The sequence below is a fragment of the Bactrocera dorsalis genome, chromosome 1 (genome assembly GCF_023373825.1).
Source record: "Bactrocera dorsalis isolate Fly_Bdor chromosome 1, ASM2337382v1, whole genome shotgun sequence".
Taxonomy (NCBI): domain Eukaryota; kingdom Metazoa; phylum Arthropoda; class Insecta; order Diptera; family Tephritidae; genus Bactrocera; species Bactrocera dorsalis.
The window spans coordinates 54,887,192-54,897,512 of NC_064303.1; the positions used below are offsets into that span (position 1 = coordinate 54,887,192).

General features: G+C 32.4%; 1 long non-coding RNA gene across 2 annotated transcripts in view; it reads left to right on the top strand.

The window, feature by feature from the left end:
• The window catches only part of LOC125775652 (uncharacterized), a 64,969-nt gene extending 55,121 nt beyond the window's left edge, over window positions 1–9,848 (top strand). The window contains exons 3-7 of one of the 2 annotated variants that reach the window (XR_007421240.1): window positions 4,042–4,607; window positions 8,991–9,068; window positions 9,192–9,287; window positions 9,366–9,516; window positions 9,590–9,848. This is a non-coding gene — a long non-coding RNA (uncharacterized LOC125775652). The other variant, XR_007421239.1, reaches the window with a different exon arrangement.
• The last annotated feature ends 473 nt before the right edge of the window (window positions 9,849–10,321 follow it).

The following is a 10,321-nucleotide window of genomic DNA, read 5'->3' on the forward strand; positions in this document are numbered from 1 at the left end:
AGTACGCGGGCATATCTCTTCTTTTAAGGCGTGTTTGATTGCAGGAATGTACCAAAGCAGTAGATAAAGGGTTTGGGTGATCACAGAGTTTACATATATATTTAATTCTGCTGTCTTCTACTTCTTTCCTTACCATTGAAATACCAAGGTCTTTATGGATATTCTCATTACGCATGTACCATGGTGAACACGTGATTGATCTAAGCATTTTTGATTGGAACCTTTGTATTATGTCTATATTAGTTGCACAGGTCGTACCCCACATTTGAATGCCATACATCCAAATCGGCTTTATGACCGCATTATATAAAAGCACTTTGTTGTCTAGGCTAAGTTTGGAGTTTTTATTTAATAGCCAATTTAAATTTGCAGCTCTTATCTTCATGCAAGTTATTTTACTATATATATGTTTTTTCCACGTAAGTCTTCTATCTAGGTGAATGCCAAGATAGGTTACTTCATTCGCTTGGGGTACTAAAATATTGTTAATTTTTATTGCCGGACACATTTTTGGTCTAAGCGAAAATGTAACATGCTTACACTTTTGTTCATTTACCTTTATACGCCAGTTAGCTAGCCATTCTTCGACAAACTTTAAGTGCTCGGCTAATATTCTTGATGCTATTATGTGGCATTTGTTACGGCTCACTATAGCTATGTCGTCCGCAAAAGTAGAAGTTAATACATTGATAGCTGTTGGAAGATCTGCTGTATATATGTTGGGCCTAGAACACTGCCCTGGGGTACACCGGCCCTTATCTGTCTTTCATCAGATATGAAATCTCCCACTTTTACCATACATTTTCTATTTTTTAAATACGATTCCAATGTTTTATATAATTTTGAAGGTAGAATATTTTTAATCTTATCAAACGCCTGAGCCACGTTTAGAAATATAGCTGAACAGTACTCTCTGTGCTCAAATGCTTTTCTTATTTCGTTAGTAATTCTATTTACTTGCTCAATCGTGCTATGTTTTTCATGAAACCCAAATTGGTGCGTTGGTATTATATTATTTTCGTGGAGGAAAGGAGTCATCTTCCATAGTAACAATTTTTCAAATATCTTAGAAAGACAGAGTAGAAGACTGATTGGTCTGCATGAAGACGGCTGTGTTAAGTCTTTCCCAGGTTTGTCTATCAAGATGATCTGCGACTTTTTCCACGAATTTGGATAGTGTCCGAGATTAAGAATTGCATTGCATTAAGAATTGCATTGAAGAGCAAAGAGAGCACCTTTACGGCAATATTTGGTAACTCAATTAGCATTTTTGGGGTAATATTATCATGTCCAGGTGATTTTTTGGGGTTAAGCTCTTTTATTATTTTAGTAACTTCAGAAGTAGAAGTCCTAATAGACACATGCGACTCTTTTGCGGTATTGGGCAAGGTTGGCAACTCAAAGTTGTTCTTTGGGCAATTGAGTTGAAATACCTTTTCTAGGTGATTTGCAAAGCAATTTGCCTTATCCTCATCACTACGTGCCCAATTACCATTCAACTGTATTTAGGCATGTTGGAATCTACTGGTGGCTTGAAAGACTTTTGTGCTTTCCAAAGAGAGTTTTGCTTGCGAGAATTTGGACACAGTTTCTTTATATAATTTTCAGTGTTGTGTTTCTCTTCGCATTTAAGCGCCTTTTTTAACTTTCGTAAAGCAGATTTCAGTTGAAGCAGAGTTGAAGGGCATCGATTTAACTGCCGTTCCCGCCTAGCTCGCCATTTCTCATTTACAAGTTTCTCTATTTCATTATTGGTGATCTTTTTAAAACCAACTGATTTGTTGTTTCTTTTTGGTGTTGCCAATACAGCTGCATTAGTTATTACGTCATTAATTTCTCTTATATTTTCATCAATGTCTCTTCCTGTATTTATTTTGCAATCAATATTGATGTGGGTGCTGATATACTTTCTATATTTCAACCAGTTAGTGTGCTGTTAGAAAAACTTTCGGCTCAAATATCATGGGCTGTTCGTATAACTTTATTAATACAGGAGAGTGATCAGATGATAAGTCTGTACATGTATCAGATGTCATAAGCGATCTATCTATATTTTTGACTGCAGCAAAATCTATTAAGTCTGGTATTTTTCTTCTATCACTGGGCCAGTATGTCGGCTTACCAGGAGATATTATATCCAGCTTATTATACTTATTCATAACAGTGTAGTACAACTGTCGTCCTTTCGGATTAACAAGACGTGAGCCTCAGTACTTGTGTTTTGCGTTACATGAGAAACATAGAGCCTAAATCTCGGTATGAAGAAATTCTTTTTGTTCGTAAGATGAGTTTCTGACAATAGCATGACATCAATATTATTTTCATCCAAAAATTTAATAATTTCCAGTTTATGTTGGTTAACACCGTTAGCATTCCATAAACAAAAGTTCAATACACTCATTTTTTACTTAAAAAAGTTTGCAACATTTGGTTTTGTGATTTGATTATCTCTTTAATCATATTTTGCATTGAAGCCATAAATTGTTCATACATTGGGTAAGGTTGAAAATCATTGTTTCAACGCTTCCATTTGGTTGGTTTTGGAACAATTGCATTTGTGCAATATTGCCTTTCACCACGTTTGCTTAGCTCCCTTGTGCAGCATTGTCTTTAGGATTCACTGGTTTAGAAATATGAACGGGGATTTCAATATTTTCATTAGGAGGAATATTCAACATTTGGTTACGACGTGCTTGAATGCCCTGTGACAACTTTGATCTCAAATCTTTATATACAGGGCAACCCCTGTAGTTAGGAGTGCGGTTTCCGCTACAATTGCTGCATTTTTTATTTAAATCCTCTTTTTAAAGAGTAAATTTTGAAGTAGGATGTAGATCACCACACACCACACAGACACTGCGTAGAGTGCAATATGCTTTCGTGTGTCCATACTCTTGGCAGTTTGTACATTGTACTAGACCATTTCTCTTATGTGGTTCCTCAACGGTGATTCTGCGATGGAGCAGATATTTTAAATTGTAAATCGGGTGTATTTCATTTTTTTTTTAGTTGGTTACAATTTGTTATCAGTTCTATTTTGAACATTGGTTTTGGGACTTTGTTCTTGTTAAAAATATTTATTACTGATTTAATGCTAAAACCACCTTCTTTCAGTGCTTCTTTCACATCGTTAGAGTTTACCGAAGACTCTATACCTGACAACAACTAGACTTTTTGAGCTCTTCAGTTGGTATGAATAGTAATTCTTGTTTTCATTTAATCAAAATTTAACGATTTTCATGAAACTTTTTTCAGTGTAGGACTGAATTTTTGTTTCATCTATATTGCCTTTTTTAAAAGGCACTATATTGAAATTGTTAGTACCTATAATTTCACTTAATTTCGCAATAAGAGTATTACTGCTACGCTCGCGCAAATATATTGGAGTTGGTTTGGCATTAACGACTGTGGTGGTACCCTTCGCATCGTCGTCTGAACCATTGCTTAGTATGGAAAATCTGTTGCCATTTAGGATTTCTGGCTTTTTACTATTTGGCGTGTCTGGTTGAAATTTTTTGGTATTGAGCGCTGATTTAACTGGACTTAGTTTCCTTTTTACGTTAATATAGCGATCAATTCCAGTCTGAACAGACGGCCCTTTTTTGCTTGGTACATTCTCACCTTGCTTTTTGTTTTCCTTCGCTGTCCGGGTGCTTGCTGGTACCTGCGTACTGTTTGCTGTCAGTGCATTTGTTGTTGCCCTTTTGCTGTTCTCTGCTGCTTCTGCTAGCTGCGCTTACTGCTCTTTCAGCTGATCGCTGCGATGATGAGTCATCGTCGTTAATTTTGTTTTTGCCAGGAGTTACTGTTGTTGGCTCGACAAAGCTAATGTAGGCATTTAAAGAATGCCTACGGCCTTGCTGTTAAGGCTGAGTAGCACTTTTGTTTGTGATTATTTTTTTTTTTTTTTACTTTTTGTTTCATGCACAATTTGTTTATGTTTATTTATAACAACTTGTGTGCACTGTTTGCTATTTGTTTATTTTCTATTTAATCACTTTTTGTTCTTTTAATTTTTGGTGGCTTGCGTTTTAATCACAGAATTCACGGAGCCAATTAAAAATACGTCTGTACACATTGCACACTGTGCCTACGATCCAAATAAATAAATAACTTTTGGCAAAGACCAACTAATCAACATGGAATAATACCACAAAAGACAAACCCTTTTAATTTTAATCCACCACAATGGCAACCTAATCATCATAATAACAACTTCAGGCAAAATCAATTTCAACCAAGGCAACAAATGAGGAACAATTAGAATTATGTACAACCTCAAAAAACATTAAATACATACCAACTTCCACAAGGACGCATGGATGTTGACGAACCTCGAAGAAACAGTGGGTGCAAACGAAATCACTCCAACAGAAACATCATTCCGCAAAAGATACAAAGGATCAACACACACCAACAACCTGAACCTAAGCCAGAACAAATCTTCAGATTCATGGAAGAAGCTGACGAAACATCGAGTACTTTTTTTAGGCTAAAGAATGGACTACCTTGCCTTACACTCAAAGATGGTCCAAAACAACTAGAAGTAAATATCTTGATCGACTCAGGCGCTACAAACAACTACATATCAAAAAAATGCAGAATAGGTAAGAGTATATCAATAGATCCTGTATGGACAGAATCAATGCATGGATATTCCATCATGACTAGTATAAAATAACACATCTGTTAGCCATGATTCACCATTCTTTGAACTAGAAGGTATTAAAGATTCTGATATGATAATATGATTTTGTGGATTGAAAAAATTAAATGCAGAAATAGATTTCACGTCACTACAATTAAAACATATAAATAAAAACAAAAATCAAAAATAAAAAAATAAAAAATAACTTACACAAATGATAATAAAGATTATGACGAGGAGATTAGAAAAATAATTAGGAGAAATAATAAAACAGAAAAGTTACCATACGATAGAAGCAACCATTAGGACAGAAAGTAATGAACCTGTTTGGACGAAACAATACCAATATCGGTATGCAGATAACGATTTCGTCAATTCAGAAATAAAAAAATTATTAAAGAATAATATAATACAACCTAGGAGAAGTCCTTATAACTCACTAGTTTGGACAGTACCAAAAAAGGGTATAAATGAAAATGGAAATCCCAAGAAAAGATTAGTGATAGATTTTCAAAAATTAAATTCAAAAACTATAACAGATAGATATCCTATTCCGGATATAAACATGACAATACAAGCGTTAGGTAAAGCTAAATATTTTCCCACGATAGATCTACATATATAGGATATAGCAAAATAACAAAACCACTAACCATACATCTAGAAGGAAAAATTGTATAAGAAGTAAACAAATTTTAGCTAAGAAAGAAATTAAATTAGATAACGAAGCTATAAAAGCTATACAAATAATTAAAACAAAATTAAAAAAAAAGTTTTGATTTCTCAAAACCTCTTGATTTAACTACAGATGCGAGTAACCTATATTTTTTATATCAAGAACATTAACAAAAACAAAAGAAAATTATTGTACAACGGAAAAAGAATTATTAGCAATAGTACGGGCTATAGGAAAACTTGGGAATTATATTTACGGCATAGCAGATTTAACTGTACACACTGATCACCAAGCATTAATATTTTCTATTTCGGACAAAAATCCAAATATAAAACTACAAAGATAGAAAAATTGTATACAAAAATCTGGAGCAAAAATAGTATACAAACCAGGAAATCAAAACGTAGTAGCAGAAGCACTATCAAGACAAATTAACACTTCAACAATAGAATCGATGCACTCGACACGTACATAGTTCACTAAACGAAAACTATACATATGCAAAACAAACGATAAATTCATTTAAGAATCAAATCATATTAAAGAAAACTAAACGAAATAAAAAAGAAACACAAACGACTTTTCCAAAGTATCACAGACACATTATTGAATATCAAAACACTGACTATTTAACAAAAACCTTAAAAGAAATTTTTATACCTAATTTCAATAACGCGATTAAATTGATAAACAAGAGCTATTCACAATAAAATCACTACTAAGTAAATATTTTCTAAACCACAAGCTCTTTATAGTACAAAATCTAGTCGAAGACATAACAGACAAACACAAGCAATTGGAAATTATAACAAATACACATAACCGAGCTCATAAAAATGAGAAAAATGCAGTATGTGTAGGTACTCAAAATATTTATTAATGAGAGAAATGGCAGATAAAGTCAACACCGAAGACCAACTAGAAGAAATTCTCACAATTACATACCCATATTGCAGAAACCTACAAACCGACAATGCAAAATTTTGAGGACCACGTAGTCCAATTGGGTAATGCTTCGAAGTAGAGGCGATGAGATCTGGTTACATACCTAACCATATGTTATGCTGCACTGGACCATGGCCGAAATTGAACATCGTCTTTTTCGTGATTGTTCGGCAATTTGATTCGGCTATACTCGTATGCAGGTATATTTAGCAATGGACATCATAAAAATAACGATAATTTTAAATAAATCGTAACGAGATATCGATTTATTTTTCCTAAAAAGTCATTGAAAATTAATTAATACATTTCAAAAAACCTTTATTAACGTAAATATTTCTTATTTATTACCACGTTGATGAATTTGTTAATTTTTACCCCACTTAAACTTTTTCTGTATTTGCGGTTGCTTTCATCAATCACATATGTATAAGAATTAGAGCAACCATTTAATTCAAAAAGATCTTTGAAATACAATTTTACGAACCGTGTCTTCTAAGAATTTGAAACATTTCTCATTTTAGTTTAAAACAAATTGAAGCAAATTATAAAAAACATTGAATATTTTAGTCTAAAAGTGAACTATTCATTATCGAGAATAACAAAATAAATCGATTTGCATAAAATTTTTAACTTAGAACGAGTTTAAACCCGAAAACTTTTGTTGCTCGTTTTCGGAATATTCTCGTCTGGTGTTCTGCAATCTTTTTGATATCATATTATCAAATTTTTGTACGCTTCATTTAAAATGTGCATAAAAATATTTTTCTTAATATAATTTTTATCTTTATTCTTAGTTTTCGAAAACACTTCTATTATAGTAAACTTATTTGCACCGAAATTTTTATATTCTATTTAAAAAGTTTATAATTAAATTAAATTTTTCTCGACGTGCCCTCGCCTACAGTTTGGGCGATAAAAGGCGTAGTGTGTCAATGCGCGCTTAATCCTTTTAAAGTATCGATAAGTCGTTGTATTCATATATTATGTATCGCCCACCTCTACATTTACTCATTTTGAAATTGTCAGACGGATTGGATGGATTGGACCGTACCGTTAAGTCCCTCAGTTCTATTGGACTTAAAAAATGAAGAAGTGGTTATCGAACATGTTCCCCCGGGAAAGTATGTTCATCTCGGCCTTAAAAATCAAATTAAGAAAATTGAAAGTAGTGTGTTAGAATTTAATGAAATTGTATTTGATATTAATATTGATGGTCTGCCATTATTCAATAGTTCAAGAACTCAACTTTGGCCAATTTTAATACGCATAGTTAATATTCCAAATATATCGGTATTTCCTGTGGGTATATATAAAGGCAAAAAAAAGCCAAGTGACATTGATAAGTTTTTGAACTATTTTGTCAATAAGTTTCAAATTCTAAGGGTAAATGGGTTAGAACTAGGCGGTAAAATACATTAATTAAAAATTAGATCTTTAATATGTGATGCACCAGCTAGAGCATGTGGTATTCCGCATCACACATCAGCTCATGGGTGCTCAAAGTGCACAGCAGAAGCAAAAAAAAATAGAAATATCCTTGTGTATCCCACGAAAGTGGGAAAAATTGTAAGTGATGAAGATTTCGATCTCCGAAGACACATTGATCATCACCAAATAGAATTTCGCACAGTTAAAACGCCATTTGAAAAAATAAATTTAAAAATGATAACACATGTACCTTTAGATCCAATGCATTTAATCGATCTTGGAGTTATGAAAAAGTTTTTAGTTAGAATTTTAAAAAATAAATTAAGTTATGAAAAGCGACTATGTGTAGCAAACAAAAAACAAATATCCGATCATTTGGAATCGCTTAAAATTCACATTCCAAAGGAATTCGTTCGTCTATCTCGAAGTCTTGAGGAAGTTGAACACTGGAAAGCTACAGAATTCAGACAATTTTTGCTTTACACGGCTATTTTAGCTCTAAAAGATAAAGTGCATGAAGATGTATACTATGAGTTTTTATTATTACATTGCGCTTGTAGATTGCTCTCCAAAAACTGCTCTGTCCAAAAAATGTTCATTCAAACTTAAAAAACGCGGAAGACGCCTTGAAATTATTCGTTGAAAATTTTCCAAAAATATTTGGAGATGATAGTGTTTCATACAAGGTTCACAGTCTATTGCACCTAGCTGATAGTGTAAAAACGTTAGGAGCTATTCAGAATTTTTCTGCGTATGACTTTGAAAATTATTTTCAAAATTTAAAAAAAACGTTAGAAAACCTACTAAAATTTTAAAGCAACTAACTAATATAAATACATATTCTGACTTTCATGTTAAATCTAAAATAACAGGATTTATAGAAATAAATATATATTATAATAAATATTAAAGCATATACCAATCTGCATTATTTTTTTAGCACAAAAAGTCCAAATAATATCTGTTTAATCTACCCTTTTATTATTATAAATATTCAAGCTTTTGAAAAATCGGATTCCGGCTCTGGGCTAATAATTGGAAGACGATATGTTAATACTATTAGTTTTTTCAAAGAACCCTTAGACTCTTTTTCAGCTTTGGGTATATGCTTAGCTGATGCTGTACCCAAAACTGAAAATGAAGTGTTTTCAATTGAAAACATAACTTGGAAAATGTTATGTTTGCCACATAACGACCAATTACTTTTTATACCAATATTACATGGCTGCACTAATTAACATTTTTAATTTTGTTTTCATATACATACTTACATACATATGTAAATATTTGGAGTTGGTACATAAGGAAAAAAAATGGAAACAGCTGGAAAGCTTCGCCGGATGAACGCCGGAATACCCCAATTATTTTTAGGTAAGTGAACTACTGTTTTTTAATTTATATTGTTTGTGTTTTTACTTACATTGACAATTTTTATTTTTTATCATTAATATTTTGGCGGAACAAACCGTTTTGTTACAAAATCTAACTCAAAAGGAGAAGGGAACTGTTAGAGCTATTTCCAAATTTCCTATAAAAACAGATGATGATATCGTGAAATTAGAGGCGGAAATAAATGATGATAATAGAGATGTAAGAGTCCTATAATTTATATATAAAAATAACTGTTTATGTTAAGAGCCTAATCCAATTTCATTTTAAACATATTAGATTTCAGCAGTGCAATACTTGTTGCAAGGAGAGGTTGTAAAAAATTTCGAAAAAGTTTTGGCGCGTAAATTTTGCCTTGAATACAACATTAATGGAATTGGCAACAAAAAGAGCTTTAAGGATTATTCGATGGTGTATACCATACTTAAAAGTATGGACAATTGAATTATTCATTAACGACAAAACAATATATATATGTATATATAATTTTTTATTTATTACAGAAGCAATTGGAAAAACAGCAGTAAATGCGGAAACAGAAATGAGGAGGGCTTTTCAGGTCGTAAAAAAGAGGCATTTCCGGCAGGTTTCTTCGATCAAAAATTATACCTAATATAAAAACTGATTTTTTTTCGTTACACATACGTACCTCTCCCAAAATAGAGTTAAGTTTTTAATAATAATTTAAGTGTAATATATGTAAATAAAATTTGTTTTATAAAAAATGAATTGGAGCATCCAAATAAAATATTTTAAGTTTAATATACTTGTGTAAACTAAAAATTTTTTAATAAAAAAAAAATAATAAAAACAGCGTTTAAAAGTTTTTATTGGAAATAGAGTTAGGTGGATTGTTTAGCTCAAAAATTTAGTCCATTTGGACCACAATAATAGTAAGTAGAGTATGCCATGGTCTAGTGTAATTAGAATATATGTTGGACTAGACGAAGTAGTTTCGTAGGTGGTCGAGAACGCAATGGTCTTGTGTAAGCATAATATATGTTGGACCAAAGGAGGTAGTTTGGTAGGTGGTCCTATGTTATGCAGCATTGGACCAGATGTGGTCATGTCCAATGCCATCGCAATGTTAATGTAACTATATTTTTTCCATATGTTTGGACCACGTCGGTAACTAGTGTTGGTTACTAAGTATCGTGGTCCTGTCTAGTACATAATGTAGTCCTACTTTTTGCAGGGGATCACTATACCGACGACTACATAACACATAATCGTAC